Source organism: Ambystoma mexicanum, chromosome 5q, assembly GCF_040938575.1.
Source record: "Ambystoma mexicanum isolate Mex_15411 chromosome 5q, UKY_AmexF1_1, whole genome shotgun sequence".
NCBI lineage: Eukaryota > Metazoa > Chordata > Amphibia > Caudata > Ambystomatidae > Ambystoma > Ambystoma mexicanum.
Genome location: NC_090933.1, coordinates 1,323,535,430 through 1,323,561,426, shown reverse-complemented (window position 1 = coordinate 1,323,561,426; position 25,997 = coordinate 1,323,535,430). Strand labels below are relative to the sequence as shown.

General features: G+C 46.1%; 1 protein-coding gene and 1 pseudogene across 1 annotated transcript in view; both read right to left on the bottom strand.

The window, feature by feature from the left end:
• LOC138498512 (zinc finger protein 615-like) overlaps positions 1-13,337 on the bottom strand; it is a 1,154,252-nt gene extending 1,140,915 nt beyond the window's left edge. The window contains exons 1-2 of the mRNA XM_069622289.1: positions 13,199-13,337; positions 12,373-12,433 (exon numbers count right to left, since the gene is read on the bottom strand). The gene's annotated coding sequence lies outside the window, so the exon portion shown is untranslated. The remainder of the gene's footprint in view (positions 1-12,372; positions 12,434-13,198) is intronic.
• LOC138498405 (zinc finger protein 850-like) overlaps positions 1-25,997 on the bottom strand; it is a 203,198-nt pseudogene that overhangs the window by 50,141 nt on the left and 127,060 nt on the right.

Sequence of the window (25,997 nt, the reverse complement as noted above, 5' to 3'; positions counted from 1 at the left end):
TGAGACACGGAACCACCTTCCCTATAGCACATTTTCCCCATCCTACCCCATAGGATACTCAGATATTCTATCCCCTACCTCTTTTCCAACACAAACACTTTCCTACACCGTGACAGACAATGGCCTAACAACCAAGCCGTTTACCTGACATGTCCCAACACAAGGGTAGACGAGAGAGCCCTAGTGGTCTCGGGCTTCCTCGAACACTCCAAAGTAACCATTGTATCAGTCTACTGCCGAAACACAGGCCAAATGCAAGTTCTGAGGGAAGCCATGGGTGAGATATTGAGTAGGACAGAGGGTCTTCTTATCCTGGGGGGAGACTTCAACATGTGGGCAGAGAAGGAAATGGACCACAGGAGGGCAAATCACCTCCGGGGGCAGATCTGGAACCACGCGAGAGGGACTGGGAGACTTCATGTGGGACCGGGGGTTGGATGATGTATGGCAAGACGCCAACCCGACCGTGAAGGGTTATACATTTTACTCGGCAGTCCACAGGTCTAGAATGAGGATAGATTACTAGTTGATGCAACACCAGCAAATCAACAGGGCTAGTGTTAGGACAGTTTTTCTGTAGTGCTACCCACTTCTTCAAAACCATTCAACTGAGGCAGTACAAGACTCCACTCTTAGTATAAAACTGTACCACCTGAGTACATGGTAGCGTAGGCAGAGCAGCCAGGCTTATTTTAGGAGGGAGAGAGGGCAGTAGATACAGTACAAGTGAACAATGTAATACAACTGATCCAAAGAAACACTGAAACACTATGTATTGTAAAAATAAAGGATTTATTTAAATACAGGTAGGCCCAGATAAATCTAGGAGTTAAGTAAGTACTGACACATTATATGAAATCACAATATACAACACACACTATACTTGAACGCACACATGCCCAAGTATAAACCTTATTTGGAACACCTAACAGTAGTTCTAGGGAAGTCAAAACCTTGTTATACACATTTAGTATAGGTCAAGCCTATTCTTTGGGAGTAAACGACCAATGGTTACTTTTAGATTACTTTTGGTAATACAAGGACAGTAGGCCCTTCCAGTTGTACAGTGACTCTTGGAACAAATTACATAAACAGTCAACTGGACAATATACTTTTGGTGAATAGTGAAACACTTATTCTAGGTGCAGTAAAAACCTATAACTACTTTTGCCATAACACACAGTTATACCAGGTGAGTAAAACCTAAGGATGTAATATACAATTACAGATGCTTTGGAAATCAGGGAACCCCAGATTGAGGTAAGCAATAACTCTGTTAACTTGTTTTGGATGGCACACAGCTAACACAATGAAGGGGAAAGTAAAACCCAATGTCACACTTTACTGAATAGTTATTCTAGGTAGGCAACAACCTAATGTAGACTTATTAAGGACAGGCTAGCAGCAAGTCAGGGGAAGCAAGACCCAGTTGGGGGACACTCATACAGTTATCCTAGCAGGACTAACCTGGTGATACCAACAGTTGGAGGACACTCATACAATTACCCTACAGGAATAATCTGGTGGAACCAACACTTTACTTTTGTAAAGAGGCACAACCTAATCACAGGAGAGTAAAATACCTTTGCATCTACTTTCTTTTAGACTGGCAATACAGTGGCTAAGGAAGAAAAGATGTTAACCATCGTTTTAAGAATAGTGCATCACACATTCAAGATCAGTAAGAACTTTTGTAACTGTTCACTCTTAGAATTACATTTACCAACTAACCAACTCTTTAGAGTTTTATTGTTCAAAGGCAATCCCACGCTTAACATATGGACTTGAGCTTTGTTCAGAGGCTTTGGTACCTTATTTGAAAACAATTGAAGCACAAGTGTGGCGTAAGGTCTTAAGATACATACCGAAATGTTTACCAATGGAACTTTTACGTTGCGAGCTGGGCTTGCCCTCTTTAAAGAGTATTATACATTGGAAAAAGCTGTCATTATTACGCAAATGTCTTGTCTCAGAAGCAAATACGCTGTATTACTTTCTAGGAACAGATTTGGAAGGGGTTTTTATGTGTGAGCTAAAAAGTGATTGTGATAAAATACTTAGTGATTTGGGTCTATCTATAGAGATTCTCATAAGGAATCCGGATAAAGTGAAAGAACGGTTAAAAGCCTCGGATTGATTGGATAATAATGTGGTGATTTTAAACTCTCGGTTGTACTCACAAGCAGTTTCATTTTGGAAATGGAAACATGCCCCCGAGAATTATCTAGAAAAATATCCATCAAGAGCATATAGAAATTTGACCATGAGATTCCATTTTAATGTCCTAAACACTCACAAAATTCAGAATATAAGGAATAGTAATGCTGTAATCAAATATTGTAGACAAAGTAATCAAAATGGGGTCATTGAATCGCTAATGCACTTACTGTTGATATGCACAGCACTTTTGAAACAAAGAATTGAATATTTTGCAATGTTTGTACAGGATACTTCAAATGTGAATAGACTTAACCTATGGTATGAAATGCTGCATGGGAACTCCATGGTTTTAAAAATACGAATTAATGAATTTTTGAGAATTATTTGTGATTTAGTATGATATTGCTCCTGTTTTTGTCTAAATGTTTTATGTATTTGGTAGGATATTTGAAAATTGTTATATGTAGATTTGGTCTGTTAATATTCTTAAGGAAATTCTGATTACATTCTTATTCGGTAATAATAATTCTTGTTTTATCTTGTAATTGGATTTAAGTGTATTAATATGTAAATGTTTAAGTATGTATGTTTGTAGTTGTTTTGGATAAGAAATGTTTTGTACTTTCTGTAATCATTCAATTGTACTTTGTACAACATTTTTGTAAAGGTTTATACAAACCAAACACAATAAAGATAATAACAAGTAAGTAAAACACTTGATTTCTTTTCTAGGCAGAAGTCCCAATCCCTTCAAAGTCTTTCCCTTAGAGCATGAGTGTTCTCAGTGGCAGAAGGGGGGTCACTAGGACTAGTGACCAACAGGCAGTGTTAGAATAAGTTCTTTAGTAGCAAAAGTCAGAGTTTCCTTAGGAAAACTGGCAAACAAGTGAGTACTTTACTTCCAGGATTAGAAGAGGGTCCAGGGGCTTCACAGAAGGCACCCCAGCAGGATTCTAGCAGTGGGACTGGGTGTACTGGACGAGGGACCTCCCAATCACAGAAAACACCCCAGGACTACACAGAAATCCAAACAGGCTTAAGGTAAGTATATACCCAAGCCAACACAGTACCTCAGTAATGAAGAAGAGATTGCAGCAGGAGAATTTCAGGGACTGCAGCCAAATACCCGGTCAGTGGATTCCTTGTCCTGGAGACTGAACACGAAACCTCAGAAGGGACTTTGCAGCAGGGATCGATGAAGAAGGCTCTAGGCAAGATTTCTCTCACGGCTGAATGTTGTTTTGGCGCCTTTTCAAGGAGCACAGAAAAGACAGAAAATCACGGTTGAATTCTCGTCGTTTTAAAAGGTCCAACACTCTTCTGAGGGGACTTTTTGGAATCGATTCAGGTCTCTGGAGATACACCAGGATGCCTATGAAGTTTCAATGAGATTCGGAATTCGGAAGACCATGCACCGCACAGTGGCTGGAGGTCCCAGGGTATTGGGGTATTGCAAGAACGCAAGGTCGCAGCAACCCGTGGGAGGGCTCAAAATACAGGTCGTCGTGAGTCTAGTGGGTCTCACCAGGCTCTGGGTTCAAGTCATCGTTTTCGTAGACCCAAGGTCAATCGGAAGGAAGGGCTGCAGCAGGCTCTGGTTACACAGCAGCCTCTCCGGTCGCTGGAAATCATTCCCGCCGCTTTTCCTTCGTCATCCTCTTCGGTTTTCTGTTCCAGTGGTCGACATCCCTTCAGCTTCCAGGTTTCCAGTATTTATCAGGAACTGCAACACAACCTCTGCATTCTCTCCCCGCATTTTCTTGACTGGATCCTCTCCCTTAATACTCCCATAACCATTGAGGCCATCTCCCCTCTTACTTGGACCGATCACCATAACATTGTATTTACAATCAATCCCTCCGAACCCATACAAAAGAAACCTAAAACCATGATTACCTATGAAACTAGAAACGCCCGCAAACTCACGCCAGAAAACCTGACGCCTCCTCTTTCAAAAATCCTAGATTCTACCTCGATCACTAGTGACAACCCCTGTCTCCTAGCAGACATATATCACAACTGCCTCACTGCAACCATTAATGCTATAGCACCGCTCAAAACCAAGGCAAAACGCTCAGACAAGCGATCTAGCTCCTGGTTCAATGATGATCTTATCGCCCTCAGAAGAACCAAACGCGCGTGTGAACATGCCTACAGAAAGCATCCTACTGCAGAGGCAGAAAAAGCCTACCAAGTAATAAACAAAACCTATAAAACAGCTACTATTACCTACAAATCTAATGTGTATAATAACAGGATCAGCAATGCTACCTCAGATACCAAGGAATTATTTGCCATTCTAAAAGAATTGGAAAACCCCACCCCAGCCATAAACCCAACCATCCCCAGCAAGGAATGGTGCACCACTATTCAAGACGCACTATCAGCCAAAATTGAACTACTCCAAATAAAAATCACATCCAAAAAACAATCACTAGCCAACAAACCTGCCCTCCTTAATCTAAATCGACCACATCAGGAATTCACCAGCTCCCCATTCCACTTCACACCAGTATCCCAAAATGTAGTGTTTGACACCATCGCCAAACTTAAAGCCTCCAACTGCAAAGGCGATTCTGTCCCCGCATCAGTAGTCAAATCCTGCGCCCACACCCTCACCCCCATTATCACCAACTTCGTGAACGCTTCCTTCAATACTAACCTAGTACCAGCTAGCATCAAAGAAGCCTGGGTCACCCCTCTCTTGAAAAAACCTACCCTAGACCCTACTGTGCCCACTAATTACAGGCCAATAACAACTGTCCCATTTCTCCTCAAAATATTGGATAAATTAGCATACAACCAAGTCCAAACTCACCTCAAACAAAACAACCTCCTTGGCATGAGGCAATCAGGCTTCCGCCCCAACCATAGCACAGAAACGGCGCTCCTTGACTTAAAAATCCAGATGGATACCATCAGAGATTCAGGAAAACTCTGCATCCTCCTCCTACTCGACCTCTCCGCAGCGTTTGATTTAGTAGACCATAATGAACTGTGCGCCACACTAGCGAAAGACTTCAACTTCTCCACCGAAGCTACTACCTGGATCAAATCCTTTCTTGCGGACCGCACCTCCAGGTCTCCATAGGTAAAGAAGCCTCCAACCCCATCATAGTTCCCATTGGTGTCCCCCAAGGCTCCTGTCTCTCACCAACATTATACAATGCATACACTAAACTCCTCTTCTCAGCGCTAGACGACATGGGTATCATCTACACCAACTTTGCAGATGACACCCAGATCCTCATCCCTTTATCGGGAGACTACACCCAAGACACTGACACTATCAACAAAATATATGCCATTATCCAAAATTGGATGGCACTAAATAGCCTCTGTCTCAATGATGAGAAGACTGAGCTTCTCATTGTGGGCTCCCAATCCAAAATAGAAGCATTACATGCTGATTACTCATCCATTATCATTGATGGCACAAACATATCAGTACTCAAACAAGTAAAAACACTAGGTGTCTACTTAGATGCCAACCTCACCATGACCAAGCACATTAACGCCCTCTCCTCCTCTACCTCCTACACCGCAAAACTTATTGCTCTCAGTCGCCAATTCTTGACACCCACCAACTGTATCACGCTGGCAAGAGCTTTAATCTTATCCAGGCTCGACTACTGCAACGTACTCTACCTGGGTACCTCAAAAGCCAATTTAAACAAACTACAGCTTATTCAAAATAAAGCCCTTCGGGCGGCCCTTGGAATAAGAAAGTCAGATCACATTTCAAATATTAGAAGAAACCATCACTGGCTCCCCACCAAAGCCAGGGTCACATTCAAAGCCCTGTGCTTCACATTTAAATGCATCCACTCATGTGTCCCCATCTACCTCAACCACACCATCACCAAAAAAGTATCAAAGAGGCCCCTCAGATCTAACAGTCAACTACTCCTAGCTATCCCCCCCGCTACAAGACAACCAAGGCAGGAGGCAGTAGTTTCCAATACCTCGCACCCACATATTGGAACATTCTTCCCCTCCCCATCAAAAACGAGCAAACGTTCTCAGGCTTCAAGAAATCCCTGAAAACGTGGCTATTTAACCAAGACTAAAATCCCCTTCCATGCTTCAGAAATATCACTGTACTGAAGCCCTGCATTTAATGTCTTCGTGTATTATTATTTTGTATTCACATGCACTGCGCCCGATTGGCAATTTCCAAAAAAAGTCTAACCAAGCTGTCTGTAACATCGCCGTGGTACCCAAGGGTTTGGGCGAGTAATAAATGCAATAAATAAATAAATAAATAAAATTTTACAAGAAAGGGCCGTCTGGCTGTCCAATCAGGACAGCCAACCCCCCACTGGGATTTGGCCCAGTTGAAGGAAGGCCTAAGACAAAGGAGGGGGAAGTTTTGGACTCCTCCCTCACTTCCTGTGCTTACAGACTGACTGGAGCCTGGGCGGGGTGGCCAGGGAACTCCCGCCAAAGACAAAACTCAAACAAAGGAATGTCCCACCCTGGATGTCAGGGGAAGGAACAAGAAACGACAAGAAACACTAAAATGGCAGAAAAAGAAGACAGGGGCCATTTTTGGAAAATTAGCACCCTTAGGTGCCTTTACTGCAGCTGTGATCACAGCCCGCGGTAAAGGTGCACCAAATTAGTAAAAGGTATCACTGCCACCAGCCATTAAAGGTAAGCTTGTCACTGTAGCAGAATTGTTACAGTTCTAATGTGAAAGGGGATACATTGGAGGTCATTACAACCTTGGTGCTAAGTACACCAACTTTACCACCATGGTGTAAACTATGTTTACACCATGGTGGACGGCGGATTTACCGCCCCATTCCAAGGTGAGTGGGGTGGTAAATCCCCATTTCCCATTTTCCCTTCCCCATTCCCATTTTTGCCCCATAGGGCATAATGGGAGTGGGGAAGGCGCTAATTACGCCACCGTAAATTACGGTGGCGTAATTAGCATCATGGCGGATTAGCACCATGGATTTTAACGGCTGCTAAAAGCAGGCGTTAAAATCAGAATCAGGCGTTAAGGGTTAACGGTGGCGTTAACCCTTAACGCCTGAGTTGTAATGAGGGCCAATGTATCTCCCCAGCACTCCACATAAATTGGGGGGTGCTGGTTTCACAGAATAAAATGTAAAAGGGATCCAAAGATCCTTTCTACCCTTGGGAACTGTAGTTCACTCAAGGTTAGCACAAGGTTAGCACAAGAAAGTTAAATGGGGAGCCCCTAGGGCAACCCAGCAACAACAGGCACTTATTGCCAATAAGTTGTTAGACATGATAACTTTAAAAAGACACTATGGAGAGTCTTAAAAATGACACCCATAAAAAGAGTTAACGACAGGTGAATGTGGAAAAAGGTTCCCACTCACTCAGGTATTAATGAAAAATATCCCCACTAGAAAAGCAAAAAGTTCTGGAGCTGAACCAGCAAAGGAAGATTTACCAGCTCTGTGGAAATCTTACCTAACAGCTAGTAAAAGCGAGCATCTCCCGATCAGCTGGTCAGACCATGACATGGTGAGACTCGACGTGGTCCTGTCAGGCCTGAGACCACGGGAATCTATTTGGAGATGCAATGACCTCCTGCTCAGGGACACAGTCTTCGCCGAGGAAATGAAGGAGGCAATTGGGGACTACTTCTGTCTCAATGACACAGGGGAGGTCGAGAAGGGTATGGTCTGGGACGCGGCAAAGGCAACATGGCGGGGTCTCCTTATTAGGGAGGGTGCCGCCAAAAAGAGAATTAGGACCCTACTAGCCCGAAACCTCTATGGGGAGATTTGCAACCTAAAGAGGGTGGAAGGTAAGGACGACGCAAAACTGGCTGAAACCTTGGGGCGACAAAGGGAAAATGCCAAGAACTCAGAGACACAGAGATGGGTAGGTTGTTGTCGAGCCTGCAGTTCCTGAAAAAAAAAATATTATGAACAATGGGACAAGGCAGACACAATACTGGCGGCGAACCTCCAGGGCCAGAGGGCAGAGAGGTGGGTGAAGGCGGTCCAGGGGGACGAAGGGCCCAAGCGCACTGAGGCAGGGGGAATCGCCTGCAAATTAGCTGCATTCTACGAATATTTATACAGAAAAGAGGAGACCCTGGATGAGGACTCCCTACAACGGTACTTGGCCAAGGTCCCCCTCCCAAGCCTCCGGGATGGAGAGAGCCTTGAGTTAGGCAAGCCAATCACACCGGAAGAGGTCCTGAAAGCCATAGCGGGGTTGAAACTGGGAAAAGCCCCGGAGGAGGATGGTTATACAGCAGGCTTTTACAAGACCTTTGCAGGGCCCCTGGCGTGACACTTGGCAGACCTCTTCTCCAACATTATAGCCACAGGCACCCCTCCCACTTTTGGGAAAGCATTGATTACTGTTATACCGAAGGCAGATAAGAACCCAGAGATCTGTAAATCGTATCGTGCCATTTCCTTGCTCAATGCCAAGATCTTCACCAGAATTTTGTCCAAACGAATGGAGGGCCTCATGCCGAGAATGATTCACTTCGGACCAGGTGGGGTTCATCGAAGGTAGACAGGGAGCCGACACCATGCGCAAGACCCTGCATCTTATGGAGGCCTCTGCAGGAAAGGGGGGCAACCCGGTCCTGGCGGCCATAGACACAGAGAAGGCTTTGGATCCGGTGGGCTTTCTGTATGGGGTTCTTCAGAAATGTAGCTTTGGCAAAGGGATTCAGCAGGCTATTCGGGTGTTGTATGAAAACCTGACGGCCAGAGTTACAGTCAACGGAAGGTTGTCACAGACCTTCTCTCTTCAAAGGGGAACCAGACAGGGGTCCCCTCTGTCACACCTGAACTTTGCTTTAACGATGGAAGTGCTAGCAGAGGATCTGAGAAGGACCCCGCAAGTAGAAGGTATCAGGGTTGGTGATCGAGAGTTCAAACTCGGGTTGTATGCTGACGACATCATGCTACACTTGAGGAATCCTGTTCAGTCCATCCCTGCTTCCATGGAAGTGATAGAGAACTTTGGGAGGCATTCGGGATTTAAGGTAAATATAGGAAATCAGTGGTATTCCCGTTTGCGCCAGATGGGGACAAACAGGTGGGAGAACTGAGACCCCTGGGGCTTCGGATTTGGTTGGAGGCAGTGATGTACCTTGGAGTTAACATCGTCCGGCCTAGGCAAGATCTGGGCCTAGCTAACTACCCCCGCCTCCATTTGACAAACTTTTCAATGAAATGGAGGCATGGGGTAAGGGACAGCTGTCTTGGATGCCATAAAGATGAACCTACTTCTGAGGGCAGTTTACCTCTTCCAAATGCTTCCGATACGACCACCAAAGGTATACCTGAAAGAGGCCAAACGGCGTATCCTGCCGTTCCTTTGGCCAGAACCCCAGGGTGGTATATGAGAGTATTATTCTGCCCAAAGATGAGAGAGGGGTAGGTCTCCCAGACCTGACAATGTACTATAGAGAGGCACAACTTAGAGCGCTGGTGCCACACTTGAGGGAAGACGCGGACAAACAGTGGGTGTTCCTGGAAAATCAACACCTACTCCCTGTAACAGTGGGAGAATGGCTCTGGGTTCCTAGAAATAACTCCCGAGGTGGATCAGAGATCATCCAATACTGGGGGTCCACTTTGAGGTACTGGCCAAAGGAGCTAGGGGGGGGAGAAGATCACCGCTTGGCCCTCCCGGATGAGCCACAACTGGGCACCACCAGTCAGGGACGCTATTCCGGAGGTCGAGCATTACCAAGCCTGGTTCGAAGGGGGATTAGCCAGAGTGGGTCAACTAGTAAAAAAAGGGGATTTCAAAAGCATTTAGGAGTTGGAGGAGGCACTGGGCCTGGCACACAATCAGTACTGTTATACCTTAGACTGAAGGGAATGCTCATGTCTGAGAAATGTAAAAGTGAATGCCCCCAGAGAGACCTCCTTCCGGTTGAGAGGGTTCTAGATGAACCTCCGGATATGAGGGGACTTATCTCCCGCCTCTATGGAGCCCTACTGGAGCCCAGGGGAGGGGCTATACAAGGGCTCTGAACACACTGGGGGGAAAGACTTACGCATAGAGCTGGGAGACAACACGTGGAGGGAGATGTCTAGGCAGGCTTTTAAAACATCCATCTCCTGTCAGTACAAGTTGCATGCCATAAAGCTGCTTCATCGTTGGCAATATGACCCTGTACACCTCTCCAGAATGTTTCCAGCGGTTGATCCCTACTGATGGCATGGATGCGGATCTAGGGCCAACTACTGGCACATGTGGTGGGACTGCCCCAGGGTGCAGGTGTTCTGGACAGAGGTCCTGGGATGGATCAGGGACGCGGGCGGAATAGTACTCGGGTTAGACCTGATGCTGGTTCTCTTTGGCTTAAAACATGGGGAGGAGAGATGGGGAACACCCACGCCCTTAGTGCATTTTTTGCTACTGGCGGCTTGCGCATGTCGTGCCAGATTCTGGAAAAGGAGGTCCCTTCCACGATGCAAGAGTGGTCGTCCACAGCAAAGGACATTTACCTTGTGGAAAAGATAACGGCAGCACTCCACGGGAGTAACTCCACAGTGGAATCGGAATGGCTGCAATTCCACAATAGGTTTCAGTGAAAGGACAGGCCCGGCCTGACAAAACGCTGAACATGAGAGGAAAGACACGGGCTCGAAAGGTACAGAGCTCTCTCGTAAATAGTCCACTTGGTCCAGGATTTACACTGTTCCAATCATAAAATTACAAAGAGAACGAAAAACTCTGGTTGCAAAGGGGTGGGCGCAGAGGGGGTAACAAGGCCGTAAAGTGTCCAATTGATTACAGTACGTTAAGAGAGTCCACCCCTCATGTTGTTGAAGTGCTTCAATGCTTGACCCTGTCAAAAGTTAATAAAAGAAATTTGCAACAAAAAAAAAACTTTGGTATAGAAAGCTGCATGTCCCTGAATTCTCTGGTTCTCATCTTGGAATAAAGGCTACACAAATCTTACTTTGGTAGCATTTTTCAATCACCTGTCAATGCTCCAAAACAACTTTTCCAGGCAGTGGGCCTCATTACACGGACGGCGGTAAGGGTTTACCGGTACCGGTAAGGGCACCGGTACCGGTAAACCCTTACCGCCTTACTACGAGGTCCCTTTGCTGGTAGGTACTGTAACGCCTGCTGTTTAGCAGGCATTAAAAACCAACCCGCAAAAGGACCAGGGTGCTAATTACGGTACCGCAATTTGCGGCACCGTAATTAGCGCCTTCCCCATTCCCATAGAGCCCTATGGGGCAAAAATGGGAATGGGGAAGGGCAATGGGGGAAGGGGGAATTACCACCCCGCCAACCTTGGAATAGGGCGGTAATTCCCCTTTCCACCAAGGCGATGCCGGTATTTTACCGGCATGGACCAAGGTGCTAAAAGCACCTTAATTCCTCTGCCTACCGTGTAATGAGGCCCAGTGAAAGATCTTTCTGCTCAGAAACTGGCATCAGTAGCGCTAGATTCCCAGAAACGTGGCAACAATCGGGTCTCCCCCCACCCACAAATAAAATCAAGGTTATTAGGGATAACATCAGAAACCAAGTGTCCTCTACATCTGTGCTGCAACCTTCTGTACCTCCTTCCGAGACTGTGGTACCTTTACAGAGGTTCCAGTCTTTCCAACTTATTAGCCTCTCCACAACAGTAAACGCTGGGTTTGTCTAAAATCGGCCTCATCTCTAAATGAGAATCCTCTTTCCATCTTTAACTCTATAGCCAAGGAGATAGGCGAGTTTCTCGCTGGAGACCTCAATTCGTCTCTTGCTCATGGTTTCTTTCCTGCCACTCTGAAACATGCGTTGGGTATCCCACTATTGAAGAAACCATCTTTGGATGCTACAGTGGTAGCAAACTATAGTCCCATTTCTTTACTCCCTTTCTTTATGAAATTGTTGGAGTCAGTAGTCACTACCCAGCGTAGGTCTTTTCTGATAGACCAGCAAGTTCTGGATCCTGCACAATTGGGTTTCTGCTCACTTATGGGCACTGAGCCTGTACTGGTTTCCGTCCTGGATGATCTAGCCTGAATTAAAGATCAGGGCGGTGTGACAGGTGTGATGAATCCTGTGGAGTCATCACTGATTCCCTGGTGTCAATCTCCTCCCATGTGACCAAGGGACGGTAGTCGCTACCTGTTCCTCACCCTGGGGGTGGTATTAGGGGGAGGATCACATGGGAGGAGTCGGCTATATCAGAAGCATAGAGCAAGCTGTGCAGAGAAACAAAATACAACAGTTATTTACCTTTTGGTGCCTGTGCTTCTTACGTTGTGCAGAGCAGGATGACACATTAGTGTGTGTAGATCTAGAAATGGAAGACATTCTTATGTTATTAATTAAATAGTACAAACACAAGACATCTCCTCTCCCCACCAGTAATGCATCCTCCATCACATACACAGAAGACAGGATTAACTGGAGGTTTATGAAGAACAAGCAGAGACAACTTAGCACGAGGCCAAAAAAGATGATCGCTTTCTCACCAAGAGGAATGAATAGTCGCAGGTTACGGATTGTGAAGGATTCAGTGGTCAAAATGTTTTTTAAAAGTGTGTGGAACTATGTTCCCTCACCCTGCCCCCATGTCTGCCCACTCCCCCATACTCATGGGTCCTTCCTTTCCTCCACTCCACCCTGCAACATTGTGCTTTACAACAGTTCTAGTAAAACTGAAGAAAATGGAAGGAAATGGATTTCAATGACCACCATTAGTGTGTCATTGTCCCATGCCGCCTGCACCTTCATGCAGCCTCCCCTTCACTGTTCACACCTCTTTAAAAACATGCCTAGCCACATGCACCCCCCTCGCCCATTGCCTGCAAACAAAATCCCACAATAGGCAGGTCCAGATCACTGTCACACTGGGCTTCTTGGCTGTTGGGAATGGGTTTTACATCCCAGGATATTGAAATAAATGATCCCTTTCACACACTTGAGAGATAGAGCAGTGCAATTATATACTGGCTTGATCTCGGGGAGCCCTACGTTCGAGTCTCCAGTAGAGATGAATTTGAAAAGAAAGTATTCTTTAAAAAAAAAAAAAAAAAAAAAAAAAAAGGGAACGTCGTACCCTTTAGTTTCCGCCCACTTTGATCGCTGGATGTATTTCACAAAAGGCTCGGTCCTCGAAGAGTGAGTGTAGATTGGCCGAAATAAAGAACTGCATCAGCAAAACCGAAGAACAGACATGCGCAGTGCTGAGAATGCTCCTCTGAGCATGCGCAGTGCTCAGATACTGTTCCGAAGATCTTGCGCACTGCTGAGAATGCTCCTCAGAGCACGTGTAATGCCGAGACAAAGCTGCGCATGCGTATTACATAGTTAACTCCTGAGAATATGCGTCCTGCTGAGAAACACACCTCATGTGCACTAAAATCATGATGAGACGGGCATGCGCAAATCTTGGAACACCGGATGCTGAAAGACCCAAATCTTACTCAGAGGTGTAAACATGCCGCGCGCCGAGAGAGCAATAGCACGTGCAGAGCGCTGAGAGAGAATCACCAAGTACACGCAGGAAAAGGAACACGCTGCGCATGCTCAAAGACCAGTAATGGCACGTGATGAGCGCTGAGAGAGAATTCCCAAAGTATACGCAGGAAAAGGAACATTCTGCGCATGATCAAGGATCTGCGCATGCTCAATGACCACACATCCATGTGATGAGCGCTGAGAGAATCACCAAAGTATACGCAGGAAAAGGAACAAACTGCGCATAAAAAGGGACAATAGGGGCGAGGGGGGCACTATCTTTCTCTTTCAAAGGCTAGTTTACAATCAATGAACGCCATATATACTGGCTGACCCGTTAACATGACTTTTATTTTACCAGGCTCAGAGCCATCAAGTACACCGAGGTGTCTAGTCCTGCTACAAAGCCTGATTGGAAGTAATCAAGACATTTGGGTCCCTTAACCCATCCCAACAAATTCCTCAATACAAGAATATCTTTCCCGGAGCATCCAGAAGGGCTATGGGGCGGAAATACTGGGGACTACCCGATAGCCTTTCTTAAAAATCGGCATGACCACCGATTTCTTCCCGCATCTTGGGATACATCTAGTGTCCAAGACCCGATCAAACAAAGTCTCCAGGATCTTGACCCAGGCAACCAGATAAGACTTAAACATCCAATCTGAAAGCCCATCCGGGCCCAAGAGTTACTCGACTTAGCAATAAACCTCATGATGTCATCCAAATTGAAAGTCAATGGGCCTCATTACGAGTCCGGCGGTAACCGCGGCGGTAAAACCGCCTGGTTACCGCCGGACTCGTATTACCATTCCGCCTCCGTGATTCCCGGAATTACCGGGGCATTACAGCCCCGGTTTTCCGGGAATCACGGAGGCGGAATGGTGTAAATCCCCATTCCCATTGAGTCCTATGGGACTCAATGGGAATCGGGATCATGGAAACACCGGCAGCATCTTGTAATGCTGCCGGTGTTTCCTCGTCCGCCTGCATGCGGGAGGTGTTAAACCCGCCAGGTCAGACCTGGCGGGAACATCACCTCCCGCCTGCAGGGGTCGGGATCAGGCGGTCCGGAAACAACGGTGGCGGCGGGTCACCGTTATTTCCGGACCGCCAGGGTCGTAATGAGGCCCAATATCCTTTCACACCGTTATAAAGAGAATAACTCAGAAAAGTAAATCACCCATTCCTCCTCGGAAATGGGATTAACCTGCCGTGCCATTTGTTGGTAGCTATTATAGATTTTTTTAAATAGACCAGATCTCTACACTATTTTTAGTGGTTAGTGCAGCTAACATTTGTTCTGCGTCTCTCTGAGCCAAATCACTCCTATGGTCTCTCAGCCAATGCCTATGTTCTATTTTAGGAGCTTTACCTTTGCACATCTCGTGACCCCGTCTGAAATACATAACAATCTGATTTCTGCTCCTAGAGCCCATTTTCTGGTCTGTATCTCTGGGTCAAAAACGTGTTTGTGTGCAAAAGCCACTCCTTTGGGGGATACACTCTTCACCACAAATAAATGGAGGTCTGTTGTATAATCCAACCCCCAGTCATATGTCCCCCGGCCTCTTATGTATAGGGTGGTGCTCTATTAACTGATCATCAAGGTTATATAGAGACCACCCATTCAATTTAAAGCGGTTTCTATTGTATAATCCAACCCCAGTCATATGTCCCAGAGCCTCTTATAGGGTGGTGCTCTATTAACTGATTATCACGGTTAGATGGAGACCATCCATTCCATTTAAAGCGGTTTCTATTGTATAATCCAACCCCATCATATGTCCCAGGGCCTCTTATACGGTGGTGCTCTATTAACTGATTATGAAGGTTAGATGGAAACCGCTCATTCCTCCGGCCTCTTATAGGGTGGCACTCAACTTATTATCAAGGTTAGATAGATACCGCTTATTTCCCCGGCCTCTTATAAGGTGGTGCTCTATTAACTGATTATCAAGGTTAGATGGAGACTACTCATTCCCCTGACCTCTTATAGGGTGGTACTCTATTAATTGATTATCAAGGTTAGATGGAGACCACCCATTCCATCTAAAGCGGTTTCTATTGTATAATCCAACCCAGTCATATATCCCGGGCCTCTTATACGGTGGTGCTCTATTAACTGATTATGAAGGTTAGATGGAACCCGCTCATTCCTCCCGCCTCTTATAGGGTGGTGTTCTATTCAATGATTATCAAGGTTAGATAGAGACCACTCATTCCATTTAAAGCGGTTTCTATTGTATAATCTAACCCCCAGTCATATGTCCCCGGGCCTCTTATAGGGTGGTGCTTTATTAACTGATTATCAAGGTTAGATGGAGACCGCTCATTCCCCTGGCCTCTTATAGGGTGGTGCTCTATTAACTGAATATCAAGGTTAGATAGAGACTGGTCATTCCCCCGGCCTCCTATAAGGTGGTGCTCTATTAACTAATTATGAAGGTTAGATGGAAACCGCTCATTCCACCGGCCTCTTATAGGGTGGCACTCTATTCACTGATTATCAAGGTTAGATAGAGACTGGTCATTCCCCCAGCCTCTTATAGGGTGGTGCTCTATTAACTGATTATCACGGTTAGAGACGGCTCATTTCCCTGGCCTCTTATAGGGTGGTGCTCTATTAACTGATTATCAAGGTTAAATAGAGTCTGTTCATTCCATTTAAAGGGGTTTCTATTGTATAATCCAACCCCCAGTCATATGTCCCCTGGCCTCCTATAGGGTGGTGCTCTATTAACTGATTATGAAGGTTAGATGGAAACCGCTCATTCCACCGGCCTCTTATAGGGTGGCACTCTATTCACTGATTATGAAGGTTAGTTCGAGACTGCTCATTTCCCCAGCTTCTTATAGGGTGGTGCTCTATTAACTGATTATCAAGGTTAGATAGAGACCACTCCTTCCCCCGGCCTCTTATAGGGTGGTGCTCTATTCAATGATTATCAAGGTTAGATAGAGACAGCTCATTCCCACGGCCTCTTATACGGTGGTGCTCTATTAAGAATTACAGACAATGAAAGCAGAGAATGCTGTACTTAAGCAATTAGTTACGGCATGTGAACCTCCACCTGTAGAATTGCCTTCTATGTCGCTTCCCTCGGGGAAGTTTGATGGATCCCCCAAGAAGGTAAAGGAGTTTTTGGATGCTTGAATAGTATACTTTACCTTCAGGCATCGTTCCTTTGCTACGGACCAGTCACGGGTCGGTTTCTTGATTTCCAACATGACTGGTAATGCGCTGGAATGGGCCACCCTGTTGGTAACAAGTGCGAATCTGATTTTGCAGGACTTTGCCGGGTTCCAGACGTTACTCAAACAGAACTTCAAAACACCAGAATTGACGTTCACGGTTTGTGAAGACTTATTGGATGTTCCACAGGAGTCTTCCGACGTCTTATCATATATCTCTACCTTCAAAACCTTGGCAGCTGGGGCTGGATGGCTGGAACAAGCTCAATATGCCATCTTTTGAAGAGGCTTAAAAGAAGAGGTAAAGGACGAGCTCGCTAGATCTTCTCGACCGCCGACCTTTTCAGACTTGCTGTCATCCGTATTGCAGATTGAGTATCGTCTCCAGAAACGGCACTCGGAATGCCGTAGACACCGGGCTGCAGTACATCTCTCTGACCCCATGGCTTCCTCATCACCTTCACACTCGTCCTCCCACTCTCATGAAGAACCCATGCAGATTGAGGCTACTAGAGGCCCTCTTTCAACAGCGGACTGAAAACGAAGAAAGGAGAAGGGACTTTGTGCCTATTGCGGTTCTGACCAACACCTCCTCAAAGACTGCTCTAAAGTTCCAATCAAACGACAGGGAAACAATCTTCCTTGGCGCCAGTAGGGACTAGGGTCCGAGGGGCATCCTGCAAAATCCCTCAGTCCCAACGTTTCGTTTGAAGATTCCAGGCTAATGGTGATTCCTGACTCATCGACATCAACAACAAGTCAGTGGAATCCCTAGCCCTCTTGGATTGTGGTGCTGCAGGGAATTTTGTTGAGACTCTATGGTGGGCCTCTGAAGGGTAGCCCGCAAAGAAGATCAAAAGGTGGAAGGAGTGGATGGTTCTCCCCTCTTTACGGGACCCATAACACATACCACTGAGGATTTGCCAGTTACCATCTTCCAACACTCAGAAGTTCTCAAATTTGACATTATACGAGCCGCTCATTTTCCTATTATACTAGGAATTACATGGCTCAGAAGGCATAACCCTCAGATTAACTGGATAGACAATCAATTGAGTTTTTGTTCCACATTTTTTAGACCTCACTGCTTTCCCAACAGAAGTGATCTTCAAACCATGACTGTGTTAGCAGATGATCATGTTGGAGTGCACGCCCTATCACAGTATTGTTCTCCTTACCAGGGAGTTTCCACGAAAAGGAAACCAGCTACATTACCTACACACAGGCCTGAGAATTGTACCATAGATCTGGAACCTAATGCTCTAGTTCCGTTTGGTCGAATGTTTTCTTTAACCCAAACTGAGAAACAAGTACTGCAAGACTATTTGGAGGCCAATTTGCAGAACGGTTTCCGGTAGGAGCTTCTTTGTTTTTCATCAAAAAGAGAGACTCAACTGAACTCCCGCCCTGTATAGACTATAAGGGCCTCAATAAGGTAACTGTCTGTGACCGCTACCCCATGCCGTTGATAATAGATATTATCGAGGCAGTGCAAGGAGCACACATTTTCACCAAATGCGACCTCAGGAATGCCTACCATTTGCTTCGCATTGCCAAGGGGGATGAGTGGAAGACAGCCTTCCATACCCCGTTTGGTTTGTTTGAATATAAGGTGATGCCTTTCGGACTGGTGAATGCGCCAGCAGCATTTCAGTGGTTTATGGACTGGATGTTTTCAGACTTACTGTTGGTATCGGTAATCATATACCTGGATGATATTTTGATTTTTTCCCTCGAATCTAGAAGAACATATTCTTCACGTCAAGCAGGTATTAGAACGACTACCCAAGAACCAACTCCTAGTCAAACCTGAGAAGTGTGTCTTTGCGGTTTCCTCTGTATCCTATCTAGGGTACATTCTGTCGGAAGAAGGTATTTCAATGGACCAAGGCAAAGTGTCAGCCATACTTGATTGGGCCTCTCCTACTACCGTCAAGGAATTGCAAAGATTCCTCGGTCTATCAAATTTTTACCGAAGATTAATCTTCCCATCACCAGATTGCTCAAAAAGAACCTTGGTCCCTTCAAGTGGTCCGCAGAGGCAGAGCAGAGGTTTGGTTGCTTGAAAAGACTCTTCTGTTCTGCTCTCATTCTTCGTCACCCCAATCAGACCAGACAGTTTATTGTCGAGACAGATGCATCAGCCATGGCTATAGGGGCTTTCCTTCTGCAATCCTATGAAGGTCTTGAACACCCCATAGCTTATCTTTCTAAAACACTGTCTTCCAGTCAACTTACTTATTCGGTCTTAGAAAAGGATATGTTAGCCATGAAGCAGGCTTGTGAGGAATGGCGGCACCTACTTATGGCATCCCTACATGGATTTATCATCAGAACAGACAACAAAAACTTGACAGTTCTACAAACTATGCAGTGTGCTAACTCAAGGCAAGCCTGATGGGCTTATTTCTTCGCCCAGTATGTTTTCCAAATCACCTATCTATCCGGTACCAACAACAAGGTAGCTGATGCCTTATCTTGGAAAGAGTCCGTTATAGACGGCGTTATGCATCCTAGAAAGCGCATGTTCCAGAGAAATAAGATTCTGGGACTAGTTAATACCTTTCTTCACTTTCTTCAGGAGGTCAAAACAGATTTGATCTCAGAAATGCCCAGACTTCTGCATCAGAGAAAGACTCCTTATATGGAATAAGACGGATTGATATATTTTGGAAATCGTCTGTACATTCCTTCAGGTCCTTTGCATAAGAGGATAGTTAGCTGGTGTCACGATTCACTCACAGCCGGACAGAGGACAGTCCAACACCACTGAACTCGTTGCAAGATCTTTTTTCTGGCGGGATCTTAAGAGAGACGTCAAGGATCATCTTCAAGCATGCCAGGTCTGTGCCATAGCCAAATACCCATCTGGCAAACCCCTCTGCCTTTTGACTCAATCGGAGATGCCTACGCGTCCTTGGGGGCTCATTTCCACAGACTTTATAGTTGACCTTCCGTGTCAAACTCCTGTACCTGTATCATGGTAATGATAGATACTCTCACCAAGTTAGCAAATTTTTCTCCTTTACCAGCTTTACCAACCGCTATGGAGATGGCAGAGGTTTTTTGCTCAGGACATTTTCCGGTTACACAGTCTTCCTGATAAGATTATCTCAGACCGAGGCAGCCAACACGTTTCCAAATTCTTGAAAGCTCTTTGTTCCCGAGTAGGTGTAGAAAGAGCTCTATCATCAGGGTTCCATCCTCAGCCTCCCATCACAGACAACACCCCACAGCTACACAGATATCCTAAGAGACATAAGGTAAGTACATACCCAAGCCAACATAGTACCTCAGCATTGAAGAAGATTTTGCAGCTGGAGGACTTCAGGATCTGCAGCCAAAAACCCGGTCAGTGGATTCCTTGTCGTGGTGACTGAAAACAGGACCTTGGAGGGGACTTTGCAGCAGGGTTCGATGAAGGCTCTAGGCAAGGTGTTTCTCGCAGCTGAATGCGGTACTGCGGATTTGGTGCCTTTTCAAGGAGCACGGAAGAAGACAGAAAATCGCATTGAATTGTCATCATTACAAAGGTCCAGCATTCTGTTGAGGGGACTTTTCGGACTCAATTCATGTCTCTGGAAATCCACCAGGATGCCCACGAAGTTTCAGCAAGATTCAGAATTCGGAAGATCGTGCACCGCACAGTGGCTCGACAGCCCAGAGTATTGGAGTATTGCAGCAATGCGTGGGATGGCTCAAAATGCAGGTCTTCCTGAGTCTAGTGGGTCACACCAGGTTCTGCGTTGGGGTCGTCATCTTCGGAGTCCCCAGAACGATTGGAAGGAAGGGCTACAGCAGGCTCCGGTTACACAGCAGGCTCTCCGGTCGCTGGAAATCATTTCAACCACTTTTCCTTCATCCCTTCATCATCCTCTTTGGTTTTGGTTCCAGTGGTTGACTTGTCTTCAGCTTCCAGGTTCCAGTATTTATAAGGAACTACAGCACATTTTCTGCATTGTAACGCTCACCTGGTTCCCACGGGGGCGCTGGTCTAGTCTGGATTGCTGTGGCCTCTTCTAGCATGATGCACAAAACCCGGAACACCGATTGGACAGGACCTCCAAATCGTGCTTGCCTGGCCAGTAGGAATATCCTTCTGCAGATGAGAAAGGGGATTAACAGTCTGCAGTATAGTGTGCTAGCTCCCCCTTTCCCCCTTCGTTCCTCTCTAACTTCCTCCAAACCCCGATTTAAGCTCACCTTATGGTTTGGAAGGATGAACTCTCCATCCTGCTTCTGGTGCAGGGGCGCGCGTTCGTCCAGTTACTTCACTGGTTTTCAGAATGGCGCTGGCAAAATCCACTTGACTTTCCTGAGCGATGCGCCGTAAGTATGAGAGTTCAAAGTTCAAGTGAGGCCCCCTTTATGTTGTCTTTCTAACCTGTGATCTGTCCTTTATTTCAGGTGCAGAATGAAGGCGATGTGTCGAGGGGTTAAACTGCCGAGGTGAGTAGTGATGAGGGCGATCCCTCTAAATGTCCTTATCATTCCCCAGAAATGTCTCTTGTCCTTTCCCCATAGGGGCCGGGGTACGGTACCTGCCAACGGGGCGGCGCTGACCCGAAATGTGGAAGAAAAGCCGGTAAGTATTATGGCTGTTAATCAGGCTTTCCTTCTGTGTTCCTTCTGCTCACCTTTTGTTTCTTCCTTTCTCCCCTAGGTGCAGAGATGTGACGTCCGATGCTGACAGCCGCAATGGAGCCGGGAGATGTCTCGAGGACAGTTGAGTGAAGCGTGGCGCTGCAGCGAGCAACGCGATGCTTTTAAATGGAAGTCTTTCTTCAGGGATGCTGGCGAGAAGATTCCGGATGCAGGTAAGAAGTTTGAAATAGTCCTTGGTTTTCACCTTTCTCTTCTCTTCCTTCCTTGCAGGTCTTCCAGGTTCGAGGCGGGCGTGGCTGGAGTCCAGGAGCAGACACGGTGAGCGTTAAGCTGCAGGAAGCAGAACAACGCAAAGCATGAGCTGCTGTCTGTGCGTGGTTTAAATAGCCTCCAAAGAAGTCCCAGGTATATATCCTTTCCCAACTAGGTATGTATCCTTCCCTGGCCACGCCCAAGTGAAAAAATATTCCCTATGAAAAAATAGTCCCTTTCAGGTCTCAGGGAGGCCTGAAGCGTGCAGCATGGTCTGCATCAGGTAAGTGCACAAAACACCTCCCTTTATGAGCCTGGCGCCTATGGCGCCAGGACTGATGTCCAACATGAGCCTGGCGCCAAAGGCACCAGGACTGAGTCCAAAGAGCCCCTATAAGGGGCCGCTGGGCTTTTACCCGAGGGCATGATGCCTGCTTCCGGGGGTGCTGGGCCTGGCCTGGTGCTCCGGGGGTAGGCATCATGACATGCATTCTCTCCATGCATTTTACTAGAAGGGGCGGTCTGGTTGTCCAATCAAGACAGCCAGCACCCCACTGGGATTTGTCCCCATTCAGGCAAGGAGGAAGACAAAGGTCTGTGGAGTTTTAGACTCCTTCCTCGCTTCCTGCCCTCAAAGACAGACTCGAGCCTGGGCAGGGAGTCCAGGGGACTCCCGCCGAAGATAAAAATCACACAATGGAATTTCCCACCCTGGATGTCAGAGGAAGGAACAAGAAAGAACAATAAACACTAAAATGGCAAACAAAGAAGGCAGGTGCCATGTTCGTAAAATGAGCACCCTTAGGTGCCGATACTGCAGCTGTGAACACAGCCTGTGGTAAATGTGCACCAAATTAATACAAGGTATCACTGCCACCAGCCATTGCAGGTAAGCTTGTCCCTGTAACAGAATTGTTACAGATTTAATGTGAAAGGGAATACATTGTATCTCCCCAGCACTCCACATAAGGTGGGGTGTGGTGGCTTCACAGAATTAAATGTAAAAGGGGTCCAAAGATCCTTTCTACCCTTGGGAACTGTAGTTCTTTCAAGGTTATCAAAGGAAAATTAAAAGGGGAGCCCCTAGGACAACCCAGCAAAAACAGGCACATATTGCCAATAAGTTGTTGTAGAGGATACCTTTAAAAATACACTGTGGAGAGTCAAATAAATGACACCCATAAAAAGAGTTAAAGATTCTCTGAGTTTGGAAAAAGGTTCCCACTCACTGAGGTATTAAGGAAAAATATCCCACTAGTAAAGCAAAATGTTCTGGGGTTGATCCAGGTCAGGAAGATTTACCAGTTCTGTGAAAATCTTACTAACATTGTTTGCCGATCACAATCCCATATGGCCTTTGCCACCCCACAGAGAATGACTGCCAAGTCAGTCATTGACACCATACTGTATGACAGTTCCCAAGGTAGCTCCTCTGCTGTACTCAGTAGTGGTCAGACCCAGTGGAAGGAAGGTGAAGTGATCTGTCAAGTGTCAATGAGCGGTCATCCACATGAGGATGGTCTGAGAGAGAGAGAGCTGTCAGTTCTCTCCTAGGTTTGAGTTGAGCCTTATGTGAGCCCCAGAGAAGGAGGTGGGACCTTCTCCTGTCAAACCTATTCTTTAGTAGCATGGTGCACATACTACTAGCACTACATGGCTACCTCCCTGTGTACATTCTGTTGTGCATACAGTCCCTAAGCTCTCTCCCCATGCACAGTCTTGTGCACATACAGTCCAATACCTCATTCCCTTTGTACATTCCGATGTAAAGACAGCTAAGCAGCTCCTTGTTTGGCACAAGTCCAGTGCACATAATATCTGGTAGCAGAGATTGTAGCAGTCTGCTGCAGTCACCACATTCTTTTTGTCTTTCTCTTACCTTCACTGGAGTCGAAGGCGGAGCAATGTACATAATCCCAGAGGCGCCAGAGAGCGGCCACGGAGCTGGTAGCAGAGGTTGTAGCAATCTGCTGCAGTCACCACGTTCTTTTTGTCTGCAGTCTTTCTCCTACCTTCACTGGAGTCGAAGGCGGGGCAATCTACATAATCCCTGAGGCACGGCGGAGCAGCCGCAGAGCTGGTAGCAGAGGTTGTAGCAGTCTGCTGCCGTCCGTGACCGCTGGGAGGCTTTGGCAACAAAACGCTTCCAGGAGGACGAGGGGAGAAGACTGCGCAGTCAAAGGACGAGAAGCGAAGACTCAGGCCTGGAGCGCAGAAGCCCGTTAAAGCCCTCCCCTCGGCAAAGGAAGGTACCCAGCAGCTCAGCGGAGCAGATTGAAACAACACACAAGTCCCATACAAGAGGCATAGTAAAAGGAAAAGCGCCGGGTGAAAACATAATGAGAAGTGAACAACATCAGACATTAACCCCCAGTCGGGAAAGCGACAAGACGGAACAAGAAAGAAATTTGGAAAAAAGTACAAGTGCCCAACTGCTGTGTGCTCTCCCGGCGATAGAAACGAAAAGAGGAAAATGGAAGAATTTGAATAAGGAGGAAACAAGGGAATCAAGGGATAAGGAATTTACTGCAAAGAAAAATCCCGACAGGGTTCAATGGGAGCAGTTAACCGTAGGAGAGAACAAATTACAAATGGAAAACACAGAAGGAGTTGGAGCACAAACAAGAGCCCCGCGAAGTGGGTAATAACACAGTTTGGAACCCAAAGCTAGAGATTGATATGTGAAGGGGGAGAAAATCAGTCACCCCTGATGATGAACAACAGCGAGAAAACGTTGATAGTGATAAAGATATCACTGAAATGATTAACGATGACACACCACCCTCAAATATCTCTCTTCTAGTACAAGCCATTATGGCAACCTCACAACAACAAGAGAAAGAAAACTATGACCAGACGATAAATAGATGGTCCATGGAGAGGGACGATCACCAAGGGTCATCAGGTGAAGAATTAACAAATGCGATAAGTCCACACCGAGAAGGAAGACAGGGTACAGCAGTATTGGAGAGAGGGGAGCAAAAGGAGTCAGACATATGCCAGGAACAAAATATAAACAACAATATCAAGCCACATTCGAAGGCAGGAAAAGTAAATCTAATTAGCCCGGCCGATCTGTCTGAAAGCTCAGATGGCATGAGCAGTGAGGAGGACAGTATAAATCCTAGGTTAGAAGAAATGGAAAGTGTTAGACAAGTGGCTGAGTATAGACTGAAAACAGCATTACGACTCGAGTATGCCAACACAAGGCGCAAGAATAACAGCACTTGCACTACAAACAAAAAAGAGAAGCCAAACTCAAAATCGCCCAACTATAATAAACAAAGCTCAAGTGGGAGGGGCAAAAGCCACCGACCTCGAGACACAATACTACACAGAATCTGCTGTTACAGATGAAGCAGCAACAACTGGCATAGGCCTCAATGGGAATGGGGACCATGTTAATAACGGGCCCGTTGTTAGCATGCTGGTCCTTTAGCGGGTCCCGCTAAGGGACCTCGTAATGTGGCTGTAAGGGGTTGACGGCTCCCGCACCCTTACCGGCGCAGTTAATCCCTTACCACCAACCTCGGAATGAGGCCCAAGATCTTTTAAATTGGCAAGAATTTTAGAAGAAGATGGACATATCATTTTGAAAAGGAAACCTATAATGCAACTGTTCAACAATATGTCAATGTTACACACAATAAATTCAGATGACCTCGACATCATTGAATTTGTACATAGAAACAGCATGGACAGTGTGTATTTACATATCTCTTCGTCAACAATTTTTAAAAAACATTGAAGGGAGCCACGGAGAAGCTGAAAATTCTAGGGTATGACCTAAGACAAATCACCATTTCAATAGAAAGAGAAAAGAGAGAGATAAGAAGACAACCTCCTGTTACACCCTCCCAAGACAGGAGTACTAAGTTCTCATATAAGGGATTGAAAGACCAGGAAAAAGAGAAATCAGATATAAGTACAAACTGGGCCAGAATGATGAAAACAGAAACATTGAGTGGAAGAGAACAACACAAATTAACTATAATTCACATCAAGAGCAAATGCAAAAACAAAGGAGAGAGGAGAAAGGCCCAAGAGGCACTTCACCCGGGAGAAAAATACAGGAGAGAAGAGAAAATAGAGCCAATAGACAAATTACTAGACGCCCGATTACCATACACATGCGGAAAGACAAACAATGACTCCTGACCAGGCAGTTACTAATTTTGAAACTTTGTTTGATTTAGAGAGGGTACCACATGGCCTTCAACTAAACTGGAACATTACCATCGAGCAGCACCATAGTAAAACAGGAGGCCTAGGATCAAGAAACAAACTTCTCCAGAAGGGAATAGAACTAGACAGGGCGAAATGGTCCTGGCCACCAAAGGTATTAG